Below are 24,180 nucleotides of genomic sequence, written 5' to 3' on the forward strand. Positions count from 1 at the left end.
ATTTCGGCCCGGAGGCGCACTGGGCATGCGCCGTCGGGGCCCAGTCCCGCCCGCGCCGAACGTCAATCTAGTTTCCCGCCGGGAGGGGGCGGTACCGAGTCTTCTAGGGTTGACGGGCAGGTGCGCGAACCAATGGGAGGGCCGAAATTCTGGTTGCTAGGGGGCGGGTCTTCAGGGTCCTGGAGCCGGGCGGTGCACAGGCTCACAGCTCGCTTCGCACGGACAGCTCCGCCACTGATGCTCTCGCCGGCATCCCGCTGCTGATTTATTTTAATTTCCCCTCCCTCCCCTGCCCTCCTTCCAATTTCTCTGTTTTTTAAGGGGGTCTTCAAATCCCGTAAGTATTTTGGAAAAGGGAATCATCACGGTGGTATTTTGTTAAACGCTTACCACGTGCTAGGCACTGTGCTAAGCGCTGGAAGGATGCTCCTGCTGGGGATGGAGGGCGTGGGGCGGGGGAAGAACGGGGCCGCCCTCGGTGGAGGGATGCTGGCAGCAGGTGGGGGCGTCAAACCCAGAGACAGACCGGGGAAAAAAAAGCAGCGGATGCAGGGGGAGGGGAAGTTTGCATCAGCTCGATTTTAATTTTTTTTTTGGGGCATATTCTAAAGCGCTTTCCAAGAGCCAGGTACTGTGCTAAGCGCTGGAAGGATGCTCCGGCATGGGATGGGTGCTGTCCGCGGTCTAGGGATGCTGGCCGCAGGGAAGTTTTACCTTTCTTTGAGCTCCAATTACCATTTTTTTAAGAAAAAAATTCCCTTTTCCAGATTTTTTCATTTCCCTTTTCCAGGTTTTTTGTTCATTTCCCTTTGCCAGGTTTTTTTATTCATTTCCCTTTTCCAGGTTTTTTCCCCATTTCCCTTTTCCAGGTTTTTTCCCCATTTCCCTTTCCCAGGTTTTCTCCCCATTTCCCTTTCCCAGGTTTTTTCCCCATGTCCCTTTTCCAGGTTTTTTGTTCATTTCCCTTTTCCAGGTTTTTATTCATTTTCCTTTTCCAGGTTTTTTCCCCATTTCCCTTTCCCAGGTTTTTTTTTCCATTTCCCTTTCCCAGGTTTTTTTCCCATTTCCCATTTCCAGGTTTTTTCCCATTTCCAGGTTTTTTTTTTCATTTCCCTTGTCCAGGTTTTTTTTAATTCCCTTTTCCAGGTGTTTTTAAAATTCCCTTTTCCAGGTGTTTTTAAAATTCCCTTTTCCAGGTGTTTTTTTTTAATTCCCTTTTCCAGGTGTTTCTTAAAATTCCCTTTTCCAGTTTTTTTTTTAAATTACCTTTTCCAGGTGGTTTTTTCCATTTTTCTTTTCCAAGTTTTTTTTTTTTCATTTCCCTTTTCCAGGGGGTCTGGGGTTTTATCTCCTGGAGCAGGGTGAGCTATCCCCTCCCCACACCCCCTCAAAACCCCAGCAGACCCCGCCCAGGCTCTCGTTGCGGTAAATTGAGCTGTCACCTTGGGTTTCTAGAGCCCTTCCCTCGACTTTCCACCTCCTTTCCCTTTTTCCCGGTAGCCAGGAGGGAAAAGGGGGCATCCACCCCTTGATTCATGGGAGGGGCCGGGGCTCATTGCAGAAAAGCCAAGCTCAGCAGCGATGCCCTGCAGGAGAGGGATCTCAGATAGACTGTGCCAGGCTGAAGGAGGGTGTGTATGTGTGTGTGTGATATCTCTATTGTTTATTATTATTGTTATTCTTCTTAATGTTCTTCTATTGTTTCTCCCAAGCGCTTAGTACAGTGTTCTGCGCACAGCCCTCAATAAATAGGAATGAATGTAATCTATTTCTTCATTTCTGTCAATATCTGCCCCCCCACACCCAACCTCTAGACTGTGAGCTCGTTGTGGACAGGGAATGTGTTTGATGTTATAGTGGACTCTCCCAAGAGCTTAGTACAGCGCTCAATAAATGGGAATGGATGAATTCATTCATTCAGTCGTATTTATTGAGCGCTTAGCGCGTGCAGAGCACTGGACTAAGCGCTTGGAAAGTACAATTCAGCAACAAAGAGAGACAGTCCCTACCCAACAATGGGCTCTCAGTCTAGAAGAGGGAGACAGAAAACAAATCAAGTGGACAGGCCGTAAGATCTGTTTGAGCGCTTACTCTGTGCAGAGCACTGTGTTAAGCCCTTGGGAGAGTACAATGAATGAATGACTATGATCTATTTATATTAATATCAATCAATCGTATTTATTGAGCGCTTACTGTGTGCAGAGCACTGTACTAAGCGCTTGGAAAGTACAAGTTGGCAACATATAGAGACAGTCCCTACCCAACAGTGGGCTCTGTCTCTTCTCCCCACCTCCCCCGACTGTGATCCCGTTGAGGGCAGGGAATGTGTTTGATGATATGGTGGACTCTCCCAAATACTTACGTGGCTCAGTGGAAAGAGCCCGGGCTTGGGAGTCAGAGGTCGTGGGTTCTAATCCCGCCTCCACGACTTGTCTGCTGAGTGACTTTGGGTAAGTCACTTCACTTCTCTGGGCCTCAGTTACCTCATCTGTGAAATGGGGATGAAGACCGTGAGCCCCATGTGGGGCATCCTGATTACCTTGTATCCCCCAGGGCGTAGAACAGTGCTTGGCGCATAGTAAGAGCTTAACAAATGTCATTATTGTTATTATTATTATTATTGTGCTCTGCACACAGGACTCAAAAAGTACAAATGAATAAATGTGATTTATATTTATGTCTGTCGCCCCCCTCTAGACTGTGAACTCATTGTGGGCAGGGAATGTGTTTGATGTTATAGTGTACTCTCCCAAGCGCTTAGTACAAATAAGCTTTGGAGTCTCTCCCCCTTTTAGACTGTGAGCCCACTATTGGGTAGGGACTGTCTCTATATGTTGCCAACTTGTACTTCCCAAGCGCTTATTACAGTGCTCTGCACACAGTAATCGCTCAATAAATACGATTGATGATGATGATAGTACAGTGCTTTGCACACAGTAAGCGCTCAATAAATATGATTAGTAATAATAATGTTCTCTCTGGGCCACGCCCTTCCCACACATCCCCCAGCCTCCTTTTTTTCGGGCTTTTCGTCCCCACCCTCCGGGCTCTGCATTTGCACGGGAGCTTTCTTATTTAGCGCAGGTTTTTCCACTTACAGCGCGTTCTCCTGACGCTGGGCAGGGACCCGAAATATCGTGTAATAACGAGAAGAGCTTCCCTCGCCTTCCCACCCAAGCGCACACCCATGCGACTGCCCTGTCCTGCATCAATCAATAGGATCTGTTTGAGCGCTTACTCTGTGCAGAGCACTGTGTTAAGCCCTTGGGAGACTACAATAATAATAATAATAGTGCTATTAAGCGTTTACTATGTGTCAGGCACCATACGAAGCGCTGGACAGTTAGTAGACATGCCCTTTTTCAGGGCCACATGCAGAAGGCCACCCTGTTCAGCAGAAATGAAGCTGGAATGAAGAATCAATCAATCAATCATATTTATTGAGCGCTTACTGTGTGCAGAGCACTGTACTAAGCACTTGGGAAGTACAAGTACAAGAATAATAATTATGGTACTTGGAAAGTGCTTGCTATGTGCCAAGCATTGTTCTAAGCGCTGGGGGAGATACAACTTAATCATCTGTTGCCAACTTGTACTTCCCAAGTGCTTAGTACAGTGTTCTGCACACAGTAAGCGCTCAACAAATACGACTGAGTGAATGAATGAATATCAGACTCTTAATCATGGATGAGGGATCTTGGTGGTAAATAATAATAATAATAATGGCATTTATTAAGTGCTTACTATGTGCAAAGCACTGTTCTAAGCGCTGGGGAGGTTACAAGGTGATCAGGTTGTCCCACGGGGGACTCACAGTCTTAATCCCCATTTTACGGATGAGGTAACTGAGGCCGAGAGAAGTTAAGGGACTTGCCCAAAGTCACACAGCTGACAATTGGCGGAGCCGGGATTTGAACCCATGATCTCTGACTCCAAAGCCCATGCTCTTTCCACTGAGCCATGCTGCTTCTCTAGTACATCCCCCTGCTACTAGAGCTATGGTATTTTTGTGTGTTCTTTGTCTCCCCCTTCTAGACTGTGAGCCCACTGTTGGGTAGGGACTGTCTCTATATGTTACCAACTTGTACTTCCCAAGCGCTTAGTACAGTGCTCTGCACACAGTAAGTGCTCAATAAATGCGATTGATTGATTGATTGTTCCTCAGGTGTAACTTGAATGTGTAATGTGCATCTTCTTGAAAAATAGTGGTATTTGTTAAGCACTAACTCTGAGGCAAACACTGGGATTATAGAAGATAATCAGCTTGGTATAGTAGACAGATCCCGGGCCTGGGACTCAGAAGGTCAAGGGTTCTAATCTCAGTTCTGCCACTTATCTGCTGTGTGGCCTTTGAGCAAGCCACTTCACTTTAGTTTTGTCTTTCTCCCCACTTTTAGACTGTGAGCCCCGTTGTTGGGTAGGGATTGTCTCTATTTGTTGCCGAATTGTACTTTCCAAGCATTTAGTACAGTGCTCTGCACACAGTAAGTGCTCAATAAATACGAATGAATGAATGAATGAACTGCTCTGGACCTCAGTTCCCTCATCTGTAAAATGGGGATTGAGACTGTGAGCTCCACGTGGGACAGGGACTGTGTCCAACTCGATTATCTTGCATCCACCGCAGTGCTTAGTACAGTGCCGGGCACATATGTGGCTCAGTGGAAAGAGCCCGGGCTTTGGAGTCAGAGGTCATGGGTTCAAATGCCGCTGCCCTTTGCCAGCTGTGTGACTTTGGACAAGTCACTTCTCTGTGCCTCAGTTGCCTCATCTGTCAAATGGGGATTAAGACTGTGAGCCCCCCGTGGGACAACCTGATCACCTTGTAACCTCCCCAGCTCTTAGAACAGTGCTTTGTGCATAGTAAGTGCTTAATAAATGCCATTATCATAGTAAGCGCTTAACAAATAACATAATTATTATTATTATAATCAGGTCAGACACTGTCTCAGTGGCTCACCCAGCAGACAAGTGGTAGAGCTAGGATTGGAACTCTGGTCCTCTGACTCCCAACCCTGGGCCCTTCCACTAGATCACTTTGATTCTCAGCTTTTGATTTAGGATCATCTTGGCCATGTCTTATCCCTATCTTCATGGATGTATTAGAAGGTAGGGATCATATATCCCTATCTTCATGGATGTATTAGAAGGTAGGGACCATATAGACCTATCTCTATGAGCCATATTATTTAACAATCCCAAACTCACGATTTAATGGTTCTGGATTAGCATTTTAATCTTTTAGGAGCTGTGCTACAATCACGTGGGATCTGGGTTCGCGTTTTGGGTGTTTGCTTCATGTTTTTGGTGGTGGGGCCCTAGGGGACCATGAGGAGCAGTATGGCCTAGTGGAAAGACCACCTGCCTGGGAATCAGAGGGCTTGGGTTCTAATTCCATTTTGGCACTTACCTGCTGAGTGACCTTGGGCAAGTCACTTAACTTTCCTGTGCCTCAGTTTTCCCCATCTACAAAATGGGAATTCAATACCTGTGCTCCTTCCTTCTTAGAATGGGAGCCCACTGAGGGGGCCTAATTGCCTTGAATCTACCTCAGTGCTTAGTATAGTGCTTGACTGAATAATAAGTACTTGAAAATACCATTATTATTTTTGTATTAGTCCAAATCATAGTGAAAAGTCTTTCCTCTCAAGATATAATACAGAGGTTTGTGTCAACTCATAATAATGATAACAATTAATTATAGTATTTATTAAGCTCAAGCAACATGCCAGGCACTGTACTAAGCACTGAGGTGGATTCAAGCAAATTGGGTTGGACACAGTCCCTGTCCCATGTAGGGCTCACGGTCTCAGCTCCCATTTTACAGATGAGGTAACAGAAGCCCAGAGAAGTGAAGTGACTTGCCCAAGGTCAACCAGCAGACAAATGGTAGAGCCGGATTTAGAACCCATGACTTTCTGAATCCCAGGCCTGGGTTAAGCGTGGGAAGAGCACGGGCTCATCCCTATGGGAACCAGCATGGCTCAGTCGAAAGAGCATGGGCTTTGGAGTCAGAGGTCATGGGTTCAAATCCCAGCTCTGCCAACTGTCAGCTGTGTGACTTTGGGCAAGTCATTTCACTTCTCTGGGCCTCAGTGACCTCATCTGTAAAATGGGGATGAAGACTGAAAACCCCCCGTGGGACAACCTGATCACTTTGTAACCTCCCCAGCACTTAGAACAGTGCTTTGCACATAGTAAGTGCCTAATAAATGTCATTATTATTATTATTATTATTATTATCCCCTACACCATGCTGCTTCGCCCATGAAGCAGCTCTATAGAGTCTAGCTATAGAGCTGGGACTATTCTGGAAACTGAATGTATCCATGAAGCCTTTAATTTGTATTTCATAGTTTTTTTTTTACTTCCCCTTATCATTATCATTATCATCTTTGATGGCATTCGAGTGATTACTGTATATGGAGCACTGTACTAAGCGCTTGGGCAAGTATCATATAAAAGACACATTTCCTGCCCATAAAGAGCTTACAGTCTAGAGAGGCAGGCAGATAGTAGTATAAATGTTTACAATATATAATTTATAGATATGAATGTAAATGCTGTGGGGCTAATATCAAATTCCCAAAGGTCATGGATCCAAGTGCCTAGATGATGCAGAAGGGAGGCTTCATCTGGGTTTATGCTCTTTAGATGGTATGTGCTATTTAGTTCTTTGTACAACCTTAGATCTTGGTGCACACAATAAACACCATTGATTGAAACTTCTGGTCAGCAACAAAAGTTGTGTTTTTGTTGTTCCTGTTGGTATACATTTGTCAGTTTGTCCCCTTTTCCTGAGCACTGAGTTTTGTTGGAAGAAGAATCCTCTTCATGGTAAATGCCTCCAAAATTTTGTTTTGTACCATTATGGGAAATAGCAGAGCAATTCCTTTTAATGGTGATGACCTGAAAATACTGTTAGCAGGCTATCACTTTGGATCTCCTCCTCTTTCCTCTTCCTTGATTATTACATTATCCCCAAATTGATTTTTTTTTTGATGTGGGTCAATTGCCATTTGAGTGCCTTTCTAGTGCTGCTGTGGAGTGGACCTGCTTGAGAACTTGTCAAGAGAGGCTTTTAAAGACCATTTATGATATGCCATATTGGTTCTCTTTTGGTGACTGCTAACTAAAAGCTCCTTTTGATGGTAAAGTTTTTTGGCTAGCCTTAAAATGGAGAAATGAGACCTCTAAGCCCTGCTCTGGGGGCAGTGAGACAATGCGATGAGCTGAGTAGATGACCACAGGTGCTCTGATTGGAAAGGGTGTGGAGTGAGTGGGTGAATAATGATTATGGTATTTAAGCACTTACTGTGTGCCAGGCACCGTACTAAGTGCTGGGGTGGGTACAAGTAAATCGGGCTGGACACAGTCCCTGTCCCACGTGGGGCCCACAGTTTCAGTCCCCATTTTAGAGATGAGGTAACTGAGGCTCAGAGAAGTGAAGTGACTTGTCCAAGGTCACATAGCAGACAAGTGGCGGAGCTGGGATTATAACCCATGACCTCTATCTGCTACGCCGTCCAGCGCTTAGAACAGTGCTCCAGCACTTAGAACAGTGCTTTGCACATAGTAAGTGCTTAACAAATGCCATCAGTATAATTATTACTGCTTTTGGGCTCATGACTATGGCAGATACCTTCTGATAGGGTGGGGTAATGGATGCATGACCATGGCAGCAATTTCCTGATCTGAAATGAGAAATGGAGCAGCCAACATCCCACTTGGAATGAAGCCTCCCACACATCCCCCTTTCCATGTCTTCCCACCAGGCAGACTGGACAGTACTTCCCAAATACTCTACAACTTGGAGCCGCAACAACTGGCTGGAATGACTTTTTTCCCCTCCTAAGACTACAAATAGTATTAAATGTAGACCCAAGCCAAAAATAGACAAAGTAATTTGATATTTGCTAAATGCTTACTGTGTGCCAGGCACAGTAATAAGCACTGGGGTGGATATAATAATAATAATAATAATAATAATAATAATAATGTCATTTATTAAGCACTTACTATGTGCAAAGCACTGTTCTAAGCGCTGAAGCACATTGGGTTGGACACAGTCCCTGCCCAACATGGGGCTCACAGTCTCGGTCATTTCTTAATTTTTTGTGTAGGGACCATCTCTATTTTTTGCCAACTTGTACTTCCCAAGTGCTTAGTACAGTGTTCTGCACACAGTAAGCGCTCAATAAATACGACTGAATGAATGAATGAATGAAAAGGTTCTTACCTGATTTCACTGTAGACTGTGAGCCCGTTGTTGGGTAGGGACTGTATCTGTTGCCAAATTGTACTTTCCAAGTGCTTAGTACAGTGCTCTGCACACAGTAAGTGCTCAATAAATACGACTGAATGAATGAATGCTCTGCACACAGTGAGCGCTCAATAAATACAGATGAATGAATGAAATGTATCCCTTCGTGTTGCCTTTTATGGTTAGGTAACATCCCTACAAACTCTAATAATAAATATGGTATTTTTGTACACGAGAAGCAGTGTGGCTTAATGGATAGAACCCGGGCCTGGGAATCAGAAGGACCTTTGTTCTAATCCTGGCTCCACCACTTGTCTCCTAGGTGACCTTGGGCTAGTCACTTCACTTCTCTGGGCCTCAGTTACCTCATCTGGAAAACGGGGATTAAGACTGTGAGCCTTATGTGGGACAAGGTCTGTGTCAAATCCAAATTACCTTGTATCTACCCCAGCACTTAGTACAGTGCCTGGCACACAGTAAGCACTTAACAAATACCGTTATTATTATTATTCCTCTTCCAAGTGTTTAATACGGTACTCTGCACACAGTGAACATCCAATAAATGCTATTGATTGATGTTTGGCTTTTGTTTTTTTAGGAAATAAGCTGAATTGCCTTATTAAGATTTGACTGGCGAAGCAGCATGGCCCAGTGAGAAGGGCATAGGTCTGGTGGTCAGACCTGGGTTCTAATCCTGTTCTCTCACCAGTGTTTAAGCACAGTGTTGTACACACAGGAAGCATTCAATAAATGCCACTGATCAATTGGTTCTCTCTTTCTGCACGGAAGATTTTCTTTTTCCGTACTTGGAAGGCATCTTCTATTTTGCCAGAGCAATTTCCATAACAGCTGCTCTGCTGATGACAAGTAACCCCCTTTCTATTTTTAGAATTTAGGGAGGTGGTGTAGAGGGTTTTGTGACTGGGCTTGAATGTTACAGTAGGTATAGCATGCTGAAATTCCTTGCTCAAAAGCATCATCTCTTTGTGTGCTTGTCACTGGGCCCAAGGTTAATAGGCATCAGATAAAATGCCAGGTGGGCAGATTCGGAGACCTTTAAATACAGTGGGGAATATTGTGTGGAATATCTAATCGAAATGTGTGGAGCACTTGTTAAACTGGAAAAATGCTAATGCAAATACCTAGGCAATTAGGTCAGACATTTTTTTGTCCTCTTTTTACGCTATTAAGTGCTTTGTGCCAGCCACTATACTCAGCAGTGGGGTAGATACCAGCTGAACAGGTTGGACACGGTCCCTATCCCACGTGGGGCTCACAGTAACTGAGGTTTAGGGATGCAAAGTGACTTGCCCAAGGCCACACAGCAGGCATGTGGCAGAAGCAGCATGGCTCAGTGGCAAGAGCCCGGGCTTTGGAGTCAGAGGACATGGGTTCAAATCCCTGCTCTACCAATTGTCAGCTGTGTGACTTTGGGCAAGTCACTTAATTTCTCTGTGCCTCAGTTCACTCATCTGAAAATAGGGATTGAGACTGTTAGCCTCCCGTGGGACAACCTGATCACCTTGTAACCTCCCCAGTGCTTAGAACAGTGCTCTGCACATAGTAAGCACTTAATAAATGCTATTATTATTATTATCATCTGGGATTAGGAACCAGGTCCTCTGATTCCCACTAAGCAACCCTGCTTCAATTCCTTTGGCAATCCCTCCTAGGATATAGGCGCTATCTGGTACTAATGAAATGGAGCAATAGCTTTGAGAGATGTCCCCTTTTTTTTCTCTTCTTTTTTAACAGAGGAATAATGCTGTCATATTTATTCAGCACTTACTATGTGCTAAATTTTGGAGTAGATGCAGGCAGCCAGATCAGTGTGTGTCCCGCATGAGGGTATTTCATCTTCATTTTACAACTGAGGCCCAGAGAAGTTAAATGACTTTCCCAGGGTCGCATAGCAGGCAAGTGGCAGAGAATAGGTTGGTGTTAAAGGACCAGAATATGGGAATTGGGTTGTGGTAGATCAGCGAGTTTAGGTAGGTGGAGAAAACTAATTGCCTTAAAGCCTTGGCTGGAAGTTTCTGGTCGATGCAGTGATAGATGCATAACCATTAGAGGTTTTTGAGAAAGGGGAGACATGTGGACTGAACAGTTTTGTAGAATCTAGATTTTCTGCACCTTAATTCTGATCAAACTTTAAAGATTTTTCTTTATGTTTGTCGTCATAATCAGCTTGTTACACCGTCTGGCCCTGGAGGACAGGTTTAGAAACAGAGAAAGCCCAGGAGGACATTCTTAAACATTTTTCTGTCCCTTAAGACTTCAAGCTGTTCTGGCAGAGAGATTTCTAGGAATAAAGGAAGTGCCTTTTCAGTCAAGGTCCTCCATTCAAGGCATCCATAAAGCTGTTCAATCAATCAGTGGTATTTATTGAGTGCTTACTGTATACAGATCACTGTAATAATAGAGAGTAATAATAATAGAGAAGCAGCGTGGTTCAGTGGAAGGAGCCCGGGCTTTGGAGTCAGTGGTCATGGGTTCAAATCCCAGCTCCGCCAATTGTCAGCTGTGTGACTTTGGGCAAGTCACTTCATTTCTCAGTGCCTCAGTTACCTCATCTGTAAAATGGAGATTAAGACTGTGAGCCCCATGTGGGACAACCTGATCACTTTGTATCCTCCCCGGCGCTTAGAACAGTGCTTTGCACATAGTAAGTGCTTAATAAATGCCATCATTACTATTATTATTATTAATAAGTGCTTTGGAGAGTACAATATAATAGAGCAATGGACACATTCCCTGCCCTTAACAAGCTTCCAGTCTTTAGGGTGAGATATTTAAATAATTACTGGTGGGAGGTGGGGGAAGAGCATAAGGATACTGGCAAGTGCTGATATGCAGCAGTGCTGCCAATCAATCAATGGTGTTTATTAATAATAATAATAATAATGGTGGTGTTTAAGTGCTTACTATGTGCCAAGCACTATTCTAAGCACTGAGGTAGATACCAGATAATCAGTTTGTCCTATGTAGGGTTTACAGTCTTAATCCCCATTTTACAGATGAAGTAACTGAGGCACAGAGAAGTTAAGTGACTTGGCCAAAGCGGACAAGTAATAGAGTCAGGATTAGAACTCACGGCCTCTGACTTCCAAGCCCGGGCTCTTTTCACTAGGCCATGCTGCTTTCCTACTGAGTGCTTACTGTTACCAGAGCACCATACTAAACACTTGAGAGGGTACAGCATAAGAGAGCTGATAGATGCCTTCTCTGTCCACAAGAAATGTACATTGTAGAAGGGGAGACAGATATTAATATCAATCATATCTATTTAGTGTTTACTGTGTGCAGATCACTGTACTAGGCTTTTGGGAGAGTACAATTTAACACAATTTAGCACTTGGTATAGTGCTTTGCACACTGTGAGCACTCAATAAATATGACTGAATGAATGCACACATTCCCCGCCCCAAGTAAGATCAAATATGAACGAATTATGAAGTGTTTTGCACACCATAAGTGCTCAATAAATATGACTGAACGAATGAGTGACAATGTACATAATTGGTATGGGGGTGAAGGAATGGTGAATCAAGGGTACAAATCCAAATACACCCTTTATTCAACACGATTATTTTGTGGAATGTGAAAATATAGCATGCTAATATGCAGGCTCATTTTAGTTTTCCAGGGAATATATCTGGCCCCTCAGAGGATCCTCACAGCAGAAGTAAAAATAAGGTCATGAATAAGTCTGGACACCATATTAAGATTGGACAAAGTAAGAGGAAAATCATCTCAATTTAAAGCTCACTTAAAAAAACAACAAAAAAACCCAGAAAAAAGCCCTTAAATGTTAGTTCTGTAAAATCCTGCCATTTAAAGTGAATTAAGGAACAGCAGCATTGCCTAGTGGATGGAACATTGGCCTGGGAGTTAGGAGGTCTTGGGTTCTAATCCCACCTCTTCCACTTGTCTCCTGTGACACCGTGGGCAAGTCACTTCACTTTTCCATGCCTCAGTACCTCTTCTATAAAATGGGGATTTAGACTGTGAGCCCCATGTAGGACAGTGGACTGTGTCCAACCTATCTTGTGTCTACTACTTTATTTAGAACAGTGCCTGGCACAGAGTAAGCTCTTAACAAATAATGTAAAAAATTACAATTGCCATTTTCATAGTTAAGCAGTAATATCTCTCCCCGGCTTCAAAGCCTTACTGAAGGCCCATCTCCTCCAAGAGGCCTTCCCTGACTAAGCCCTTCTTTCCTCTTCTCCCACTCCCTTCTCTGTCACCCTGACTTACTCCCTTTATTCATCCCCCCCTTCCCAGGCCCACAGCGCTGATGTCCATAACTGTAATTTATTTATTTCTATTAACGTCTGTCTCCCCCCTAGACTGTAAGTTCGTTGGTGTTGGAAGGGAATGTGTCTGTTGTTACACTGTACTCTCCCAAGTGCTTAGTACAGTGCTCTGCACACAGCAAGTGCTCAAAAAAATATGATTGGGTGCCTGAATATCTGTGCTTACTCTGTACAGAGCACTACACTAAGCGATTGGGAGAGTACAGTAGAATTAGTAGACATGGTTCCTGCCCTCAAGGAGTTTGCGTTCTAGTGGTGGAGAGTTGGGGAAACAGAAAATAAAATAAATTCCAGTTTGAGGAGGCAACTGAGGTATGTACATAAGAGAAGCAGCGTGACTTAAAGGAAAAAGTATGGGCTAAGCTGTCAGAGGAAGTGGGTTCTCATCTCAGCTCTGCCATTTGTCTGCTGTATGACTTTGGGCAGGCCACTTAACTTCTCTGTGCCTGTTACCTCATCTGTAAAATGGGGATTAAGACTGTGAGCCCCACGTGGGACAACCTGATTACTTTGTAGCTATCCCAGTGCTTAGAACAATGCTTGGCACATAGTGAGCACTTAACAAATACCCTTATTATTATTATTATAATGCTGGGAGGATAAAAACAGGAAGAGGGGAGATGAGATGGAGTGACTGCCTAATCACTCAAGGGGCAAGTAAGGACGCAGTGCAGAGGTGCCTGAAGGGCTGAGGTGGCAATAGGAAGAGAGAGTGAGAAGATGAGATGTGAGTCATGGAAGGCTCCCTGGAGGATTTTTTTTGTTTTTTTTTTTTTTTTATATTGTTGAGGAGTTGGAAAATGTGCTCAAGTGATGTTTTAGAAAAATGACACAGGCAGCATTTATGCAATCATATTTATTGAGCATTTACTGTGTCCAGAGCATTGTACTAAGCACTTGAGAAAGTACAGTACAACAATAAACAGTGACATTCCCTGACCACAACGAGCTCACAGTCTAGAGGTGAGGAGACAGGCATCAATACAAATAAATACAATTATCTATTTAAAAAAATGCTTTGGGGCTGAGAGGGAGGAAGAGCAGAGGGATAAATAAAATGACAGGCATGTACTTGAGTGTTTTGGGGCTCGGAAAGGGGAAGAGCAAAGGAGCAAGTCAGGGCAATGCAGAAGGGAGTGGTAGAGGAGGAAAAATGGGATTTAGTCTGGGAAGGCCTCTTGGAGGAGATGGGCCTTCAATAATGCTTTGAAGTGGAGCAGAGTATTGAGTGGAGATGGGAGAGGCTATTGAAGGGGTTCTAAAGATGTTTTGAACATTGAACCAGAAGGATTTAGTGACAGACTGAATATGTGGGTTGAAGGAGGGAGATGAGTCCAGGATAATGCCAAAGATGTGGGCTTGTGAAACAGGGAGGAAAGTGGGGATGTCTACAGTGATGGGCAAGTCACAAGGAGGAAAGGATTTGAGCTGGAAGATGGGGGCTTCTGTTTTGGACATGTTGCTTTTGAAGTATTGCGGCAGACATCCAAGTAGAGATGTCCTGAAGGCTGGAGGAAATGCGAGACTGCAAAGGAGAGAGAGCAGGGCTGGAGAGGTAGATTTCACAGGAACAGATCTTCTCTTTCTCTCTCTAAATCCTGAGCGGTGGCTTGCTGAAGATCTGGTTTTATTATAACCACCGCTTGTTGACTGGATCCTATCCAAGTTAGCAGTGCAGATACTTGTCTTTTCCAAAATTCCCTCTGCCTTCCCATTTCCACCTTCAGATGAAATTGAATCCAAAGAGTAACCTTCCAGTGTATATTGCCCTTCCCATCCTGGTGTCAGTATTGGTTCCCAGGAGAAGACCATATCACAGGAACAAGTCAGTGGGAGTCCTACCTTTGAATTGCTTTGTGGCAAACTGAGGGTGTTCACCCTATCAATAAAAATGAGATCTTTAATTATCTCCAGTGCTTAGAACAGTGCCCAGCACTTAGAACAGTGCTTGGTACATAGTAAGCACTTAATAAATGCCATCATCATCATCTCTGATGCATCGTCTCTGCTTACCTATCCGTCATAATCTCTCTGATGAAGATTATCACTCCATTAGGTTTTGGTCGCTCTTGACCTTTTCTGAAACTTGGCATTTATACAATCAATAAATGTTTTTTCTCCCATAAACATTCATCCTTCAATCACCACACAACTCATTGTATGTTTATCTTCCTTTTTCATTAATTGCAAGGCTCAAATTTCTTCTCTCCCTGTGTCTTAGAGGGTTTTTTTTTTTTTGTCCAACAACTTTCAAATTGAGTACTCTTACCTAGACATTGAAAAATGCAGAAGAAAATGCCTTCCTATAGCATATGCCTACCTTGTAAGCCAGGGCGGGAATAAAATGACTCACTAATTTGGATCCTTTTTAAGGAGACCTAAGAGAGACAGGGACTATATCTAATTCAGATGTATTTATTGAGCGTATTCTGTGTTCAGAACACTGTAAAAAGCTCTTGGGAGAGTACAATATAATCATAATTGTGGTATTTAAGTGCTTACTATGTGCCAGGCACTTTACTAAGCGCTGCGGTGGATACAAGCAATTTGGGTTGGGAACAGTCCGTGTCCCACGTGGTTCCCATAGTCTCAATCCCCATTGTACAGATGAGGTAACGGAGGCGCAGGGGAGTAAAGTAATTTGCCAAGGTCACACAGCAGACAAGTGGCAGAGCTGGGATTAGAACCCATGCTCTTCTGACTCCCAAGCCTCCACTACTCATTCATTCATTCATTCATTCATTCAATCATTTATTGAGCACTGACTGTGTGCAGAGCACTGTACTAAGCACTTGGGAAAGGACAATACAGCAAGAAAGAGACACAATCCCCCGCTCACAATGAGCTCACAGTCTAGGGACGGAGGAGGGGGAGACAGGAACCAATACAAGTAAACAGACACTAATATAAATAAATAAAATGACAAATATATACTTAAGTGCTGTGGGGTGGGGAGAAGGGGGAAGAGTAAAGGGAGTGGGAGATGAGGAAAAGTGGGGCTTAGTCTGGGAAGGCCTCTTGGAGGAGATGAGCCTTCAAGAAGGCTTTGAAAGGTGGGAGGGGAATAATTGTCTGTTGGATTAGAGGAGGGAGGGTGTTCCTAGCCAGAGGTAGGACGTGGGCCAGGGGTCGATGGAGGGACATGTGAGAACAAGGCCCAGTGAGAGGGTTAGTGGCACTAGAGGAGCGGACTGTGCTGGCTGGGATGGAGGAGAGAAGGGAGGTGAGGTAGGAGGGGGCAAGGGGATGGAGAGGTTGACAGCCACTGGCGATTTTTGAGGAGAAGGGTGACATACCCAGAACGTTTCTGTAGAAAGATAATCCGGGCAGCAGAGTGGAATATGGACTGGAGTTGGGAGAGGCAGGAGGTTGGAAGGTCAGAAAGGATGCAGTAGTCTAGGCAGGATAGGATGAGTGATTGTACTAACATGGTGGTGGTTTGGATGGAGCAGAAAGGGTGGATCTTGGTGATGCTGGGAAGGTGAGACTGGCAGAATTTGGTGACGGATTGTATATGTGGGGTGATTGAGAGAGCAGAGTCAGGGATAAGGCCAAGATTATGGGCTTGTGAGATGGGAAGGATGGTGGTGCCGTCTACAGTGTTAGGAAAGTCCGGGAGAAGACAGGGTTTGGGAGGGAAGATAAGGAGCTGTTTTGGACATGTTAAGTTTGAGGTGATGGGAGGACATCCTAGTAATAATAATAATGATGATGGCATTTATTAAGTGCTTACTATGTGCAAAGCACTGTTCTAAGTGCTGGGGGGGGATACAAGGTAATCACGTTGCCCCACGTGGGGCTCACAGTCTCCATCCCCATTTTACAGATGAGGTAACTGAGGCCCAGAGAAGTGAAGTGACTTGCTGAAAGTCACACAGCGGACAAGTGGTGGAGCTGGGATTTGAACCCATGACCTCTGACTCCAAAGTCCGTGCTCTTTCCACTGAGCCACGCTGCTTCTCTAGTAGAGATGTCTTGAAGGCAGGAGGAGATGTGAGCCTGGAGAGAGGGAGAGAGATCAGGGGAGGAGTTGGAGATGTGGCTACCATCCACATAGAGATGGTCACTGAAGCCATGGGAGCGAATGAGTTCTCCAAGGGAACAAATAATAATAATAATAATAATAATAATAATAATAATAATAATAATGGCATTTATTAAGCGCTTACTATGTGCCAAAGCACTGTTCTAAGCACTGGGGAGTTTACAAAGTGATCAGGTTATCCCACAGGGGGCTCACAGCCTTCATCCCCATTTTACAGATGAGGTAACAGGCACAGAGAAGTGAAGTGACTTGCCCAGAGTCACACAGCTGACAATTGGTGAAGCTGGGATTTGAACACATGACCTCTGACTCCAAAGCCTGGGCTCTTTCCACTGAGCCATGCTGCTTCTCTACAAATGTAGATGGAGAATAGAAGGGGACCCAAGACTGAACCTGGAGGGACTACACACATGTGTATTTTATCCCAGCACTTAATGCAGTGCTTCGCACACAATAAGTACTTAATACTAATACAGGTGACATTCTCAAATTAGGAGAATTGGATAAAGAAATCATCATCATCAATCGTATTTATTGAGGGCTTACTATGTGCAGAGCACTGTACCAAGCGCTTGGGAAGTACAAATTGGCAACATATAGAGACAGTCCCTACCCAACAGTGGGCTCACAGTCTAAAAGGGGGAGACAGAGAACAAAACCAAACATACTAACAAAATAAAATAAATAGAATAGATATGTACAAGTAAAATAAATAAATAAATAGAGTAATAAATATGTACAAACATATATACATATATACAGGTGCTGTGGGGAAGGGAAGGAGGTAAGATGGGGGGGATGGAGAGGGCATTATGATGTGGGTTATTCATCCTGGAGTTCACTCACTGCTGACAATTTTGAATTGGGTTCACTTCAGGATCACAGTTGGATACTCCAAACTACGCCATTTGGTAAATGACATTTTCCAGGGAGGTGGTGTAGAAAATCATTTGGCTCCTTTATTACTGTACAGTGATGCATGGCGGGAGAGTTGGCTGGCAGTTTTCACTGCATTAGAGGAGGAAACTCCAATCCATTAGTTTATATGCTTTCTTGAGCTTTGCCACTAGTATTTATTCAATAATAATGATAATAATTCTGGTATTTGTTAAGTCCTATGTACCAGGCTCTGTACTAAGTGCTGGGGTGGATACAAGCAAAGTGGGTTGGACAGGACATGGGGCACACAGTCTTAATCCTCATTTTACGGATGAGGTAACTGAGGCACAGAGAAGTGAAGTGACTTGACCAAGGTCACACAGCAGAAAAGTAGTGGAGCTGGGAGTAGAACCTACGGCCTTCATGTTTGGCCTCCAAATCTGTGTCATTAGGTGGAGTCATTTTCTGCACTTAGGTGGGAGGAGTGGCTGTGGAGGTCATATAAACCTCCAGGACTTGTTCCTAACCCAGTGCTTAGTACAGTGCTTTTTTATGCTATTAGTTATGCACTTACTATGTGCCAGGCACTGTACTAAGCACTGGGGTGGATACAAGCAAATCGGGTCGGACATCGTCCCTGTCCCATGTGAGGCTCACAGTCTCAATCCCCATTTTACAGATGAGGTAATTGAGACCCAGTGGAGTGAGTTGCCCAAGGCCAGAGAGCAGACAACAGGTGGAGCTGGAATTAAGAGAAGCAGTGTGACTCAGTGGAAAGAGCCCGGGTTTTGGAGTCAGAGGTCATGGGTTCGAATCCCGGCTCCGCCACTAGTCAGCTGTGTGACTTTGGGCAAGTCACTTCATTTCTCTGTGCGTCAGTTACCTCATCTGTAAAATGGGGATGAAGACTGTGAACCCCCTGTGAGACAACCTGATCACCTTGTAACCTCCCCAGCGTTTATAACAGTGCTTTGCACATAGTAAGTGCTTAATATATGCCATTAAAGAAAAACAATTAATACAGCACTTTTATGGTATTTAAGTGCTCACCATGTGCCAAGCACTGCCCTAAGTGCTGGTGTAGATAGACGTTAATCTGGTTGTACTCAGTCCCTGTCTCACATGGGGTTGTCAGTTGTTGTCAGATGAATAATAATAATAATAATAATAATGATAGTATTTGTTAAGCGCTTACTATTTCTGAAGCACTGTTCTAAGCGCTGGGGGGATACAAGGTGATCAGGTTGTCCCACGTGGGGCTCATAGTCTTAATCCCCATTTTACAGATGAGGTATCTGAGGCAGAGAGAAGTTAAGTGGCTTGGCCAAGGTCACAGAGCTGACAAGTGGCAGAGCTGGGATTCGAACCCACGACCTCTGACTCCTAAGCCCGGCCTCTTTCCACTGAGCCATGCTGCTTTTCTTGATTGTTGTTTGTAGAACACAGTACTAAGTGCTCGTGAGAATATAATAAGTAGACATGATAAGGTCACATCTCCAAGAAGTCTTCCCTGATTTAAGCCCTCTTTTTATCAACTCCCTCTCCCTTCTGTGTTGCCTATGAGCTTGGAGCTGTACATTTTAAGCATTTTATTCATTCTTTCAATCGTATTTATTGAGCGCTTACTGTGTGCAAAGCACTGTACTAAGTGCTTGGGGAAGTATGGACAGGGACGTTCCCTGCCCACAAGGAGCTTACAGTCTTGATATTCACCCCACCCTTACCTGCAGAGCACTTATGTATATATGCACAAACTGTTTCTACTAGTGTCTGTCTCCTCTAGACTGTAAGCTCCTTGTGGGCAGGGAATGTGTCTACCAACTCATCTGTATTGTACTCTCCCAAGCGCTTAGTTCAGTGCTCTGCACGCAGGAAGCCCACCAATGAAATTGATTAAATGATCCCTGCTCTCAGAGCTTATAGCCTAGTAGGGAAGATGGATGTTTAAAATAAGATTCAGTAGCGGAAGCAACTGAATATAAAGCTGATAATCATGATGATGGTATTTAAGTGCATACTATGTGCCAAGCACTGTTCTAAGAGCTGGGGTAGATACAAGGTCATCAGGTTGGACACAGTCCCTGTCCCACATGGGGCTCTCAGTCTTAATTCCCATTTTCCAGAAGAGGTAACCCCTTCCCCTCCCCTCTGCCCCATTGGTGACAAATCAATCGATCAATCAATCGTGTTTATTGAGCGTTTACTGTGTGCAGGGCACTGTACTAAGCGCTTGGGAAGTACAAGTCGGCAACACATAGAGACAGTCCCTACCCAACAGCGGGCTCACAGTCTAGAAGGGGGAGACAGAGAACAAAACCAAACATACTAACAAAATAAAATAAATAGAATAGATATGTACAAGTAAGATAAATAGAGTAATAAATATGTACAAACATGTACATATATCCAGGTGCTGTGGGGAAGGGAAGGAGGTAAGATGGGGGGATGGAGAGGGGGACGAGGGGGAGAGGAAGGAAGGGGCTCAGTCTGGGAGGGGACAAAGGGACAAAGTAGGGACAGAAAGTAGGATGGGGAGATGAAGAATTTGCTGAGATAGAGCATGGGCTCGGGAGTCCAAAGGACCTGGGTTCTAATCCAGGGCAAGTCACTTCACTTCTCCGGGCCTTAGTACATCATGTGGAAAATGGGGATTAAAACCTTGAGCCCCATGTGGGACAGGGGTTGTGTCCATCATGATTAACCTGTATTTACCCCAGTGCTTAGTACAGTGCTTGGCATGTAGTAAGCATTTAATGAGTACCATACTTATTATTTTATTATTATGTAATATTAGAATAATAATAATAATAATCCTGGCATTTATTAAGCACTTACTATGTGCTAAGCACTGTTCTAGGTGCTGGGGAGGTTACAAGGTCATCAGATTGTCTCATGGGGGGCTCACAGTCTTAATCCCCATTTTACAGATGAGGGAACTGAGGCACAGAGAAGTGAAGTGACTTGCCCAAAGTCACACAGCTGACAATTGGTGGAGCCGGGATTTGAATCCGTGACCTCTGACTCCAAAGCCTGGGCTCTTTCCACTGAGCCACACTGCTTCTCTAAGGGAGAAGCACTGTTAGGGGAGAGTACTGTTATTTCCATCCTACTCTCTTTCCCTCTCATTCTCAGCCCCGTTTTGGGTTTATGGTCATGAAACCTGAATCTTCTCTTCTTAAGCTGGAAGAGAAGGACTAAGAGGAATCTTAATAATCTGGCTTGTTGGGAAACAGCAAGTAGCCTAGTCAAATTACATATGGCATCTTAGCTCCTTGCTCAATTCTTAAGGTACTGCTTTTTCCCCCCTACAGAAACCTGTTCATTCAAATTCCTTTCCCTTTCTGTGCCTTTTCCTAATTTCCCAACCCTCTTGGAGCCTTCTTGAGAAGCAGCGTGGCTCAGTGGAAAGAGCCCGGGCTTTGGAGTCAGAGGTCGAAGGTTCAAATCCCTGCTCTGCCAATTGTCAACTGTGTGACTTTGGGCAAGTCACTTAACTTCTCTGAGCCTCAGGTGCTTCATCTGTAAAATGGGGATGAAGACTGTGAGCCCCCGTGGGACAACCTGATCACCTTGTAGTGTCCCCAGCACTTAGAACAGTGCTTTGCACATAGTAAGTGCTTAATAAATGCCATTATTATTATCATTATTATTATTATTATTATTCTGTTGGGCTGATCCAGGAGATCCAGATTATGTCTCAGACTCCCACCTCTGTGCTGCAACTGGGAGGATGTCAGTGGCTCCTATTAAACTCTGTACGTCAGCTTGTTCCAGGGTTAGAGATGAGCTGGGAGGCAGCGTGTCTTAGTGGAAAGATCACAGGCTTGGGAGTCAGAGGATAGGACTTCTAATCCTGAGTCCACCACATGTCTGCTGTGTGACCTTGGGTAAATCACTTAACTTCTCTGGGCCTCAGTTACCTCATCTGTAAAATGAGGATTAAAAGTGTGAGTCCCATGTGCGTGGCTCAGTGGAAAGAGCACGGGCTTTGGAGCCAGAGGTCATGTGTTCTAATTCCAGCTCCGCCAACTGTCAGCTGTGTGACTTTGGGTAAGTCACTTAACTTCTCTGTGCCTCAGTTCCCTCATCTGTAAAATGGGGATTAAGACTGTGAGCCCCCTGTGGGACAACCTGATCACCTTGTAACCTCCCCAGTGTTTAGAACAGCACTTTGCACATAGTAAGTGCTTAATAAATACCATCATTAGTATTATTGTTATTATGTGGGACAACCTGTATCTACCCCAGCACTTAGAACAGTGCTTGGCACATAGGAAGCGCTTAATAAATACCATAATTATTATTTTTATTATCTGTAAAATGGGGATTAAGACTGGGTATGCCATATGGGATGGGGACTGAGTCCAACCCAATTACCCTCTATCTACCCCAATGCTTAGAACAGGGCCTGGCACAAAATAAGTGCTTAATAAATACAATTATTATTATCCACTCAGCCTCCTCTCCGATCTCCTATCCTCCTGTCTCTCCCCACTTCAATCCATACTTCACGCCGCTGCCCGGATCGTCTTTGTGCAGAAACGCTCTGGGTATGTTACTCCCCTCTTCAAAAATCTCCAGTGGCTACCAATCAATCTGCGCATCAGGCAGAAACTCCTCACCCTGGGCTTCAAGGCTGTCCATCCCCTCGCCCCCTCCTACCTCACCTCCCTTCTCTCCTTCTACAGCCCAGTCCGCACCCTCCGCTCCTCTGCTGCTGATCTCCACACCGTACCTCGTTCTCGCCTGTCCCGCCATCGACCCCCGGCCCACGTCATCCCCCGGGCCTGGAATGCCCTCCCTCTACCCATCCGCCAAGCTAGCTCTCTTCCTCCCTTCAAAGCCCTACTGAGAGCTCACCTCCTCCAGGAGGCCTTCCCAGACTGAGCCCCCTCCTTCCTCTCCCCCTCCTCCCCTTCCCCATCCCCCCTGCCTTACCTCCTTCCCCTCCCCACAGCACCTGTATATGTGTATATGTCTGTAGGTATTTATTACTCTATTTATTTTATTTGTACATATTTATTCTATTTATTTTATTTTGCTACTATGTTTAGTTTCATTGTTTGTCTCCCCCTTCTAGACTGTGAGCCCGCTGTTGGATAGGGACCGTCTCTATATGTTGCCAACTTGTACTTCCCAAGCACTTAGTACAGTGCTCTGCACACAGTAAGTGCTCAATAAATGCGATTGAATAAATGAATGAATCCACTATGTACTTGATTTTGCTCATGTTTCAAGCACTTTGACACTCACCCCAGCCCCCCAGTACTTACTTATAGATCCTTACTCTGCCTTATCCCCTGTCAGTAATTCATTTTAATATTTGTGTCTCTCTAGACTACATGCTCTTTGTGGGCAGAGAGTGAGTCTACCAACTCTATTGTACTATCTCAAGTGCTTAGTACAGTGTTCTGCACACTGTAAGTGCTTCATAAATACTATTGATTTTTTTAAATTTATTTTTTTCATGCCTGTCATGTGCATCTAGGTAATTAGATTTGCCCTTTCCTCTCCATCCAAACCGCTATCCTGTTGGTTCAATCTCTCATCCTATCCCAACTGGATTACTGCATCAGCCTCCTTTCTGATCTCCCATCTTCCTGTCTCTCCCCACTTCAGTCTTCAGTCTGCTGCCCAGATTATCTTTCTACAGAAATGCTCTGGGCAAGTCACCCCCCCCCCCCCCCCGCCCCCGCACACCCCTCAAAAATCTCCAGTGGTTGCCTATCAACCTCTGAATCAAACAAAAAGTTGTCACCATTGGCTTTATGAAGCTGTCTATGCCCTTCCTACCTCACCTCCCTTCTCTCCTTCTCCATCCCAGCCCGCACACTCCGCTCCTCTGCCACCACTAACCTTTTCTTCGGGTCTCCTTCTCACCTGTCCCGCCGTCGACCCCCGGCCCACGTCCTACCTCTGGCCTGGAATGCCCTCCCTCCTCACATCTGCCAAACTAGCTCTCTTCCCTCTTCAAAGCCCTACTGAGAGCTCACCTCCTCCAGGCCGACTTCCGAGACTGAGCCTCCCTTTTCCTCTGCTCCCCGTCCCCTCCCCATCACCCCTATTCCCTCCCTCTGCTCTTCCCCCTTCCCCACCCCACAGCACTTGTGTATATCTGTATTTGTTCATTATTCTAATTATTTTATTAATGATGTATATATATCTATAATTCTATTTATCTATTTTGACGCTATTGATGCCTGTCTAGTTGTTGTGTTGTCTGTCTCCCCCTTCTAGACTGTGAGCCCGTTGTTGGGTAGGGATTGTCTCTATCTGTTGCCGAATTGTATTTTCCAAGTGCTTAGTACAGTGCTCTGCACACAGTAAGCGCTCAGTAAATACGATTGAATGAAAGAATGAATGAATCCTCCAATAAAACTCCTTCTGGCCAGGAGTGCCCTCCCTCCTCACATCCGGTAGGCAATTACTTTTCCCCCTCCCCTTTAAAGCCTTATCAAAGGCCCATTTCCTCCAAGAAGCCTTCCCACACTAAGCCCCACTTTTCCTCATCTCCCATGCCCCTCTAAGTCACCCTGACTTGCTCCCTTTGCCCTTCCCAGCCCCCCAGCACTTAATAATAATAATAATAATAATAATGGCATTTGTTAAGTGCTTACTATGTGCAAAGCACTGTTCTAAGCACTGGGGAGGTTACAAGGTGATCAGGTTGTCCC

General features: G+C 44.7%; 1 protein-coding gene across 2 annotated transcripts in view; it reads left to right on the forward strand.

The window, feature by feature from the left end:
- Nucleotides 1-255: 255 nt before the first annotated feature.
- Nucleotides 256-24,180, forward strand: part of JAKMIP1 (janus kinase and microtubule interacting protein 1) — a 234,668-nt gene continuing 210,743 nt past the window's right edge. For both annotated transcript variants that reach the window (XM_038744991.1, XM_038744994.1), the window contains exon 1: nt 256-337. The gene's annotated coding sequence lies outside the window, so the exon portion shown is untranslated. The remainder of the gene's footprint in view (nt 338-24,180) is intronic.

This window comes from Tachyglossus aculeatus, chromosome 4 (genome assembly GCF_015852505.1).
Source record: "Tachyglossus aculeatus isolate mTacAcu1 chromosome 4, mTacAcu1.pri, whole genome shotgun sequence".
NCBI classification, from domain to species: Eukaryota; Metazoa; Chordata; class Mammalia; order Monotremata; family Tachyglossidae; genus Tachyglossus; species Tachyglossus aculeatus.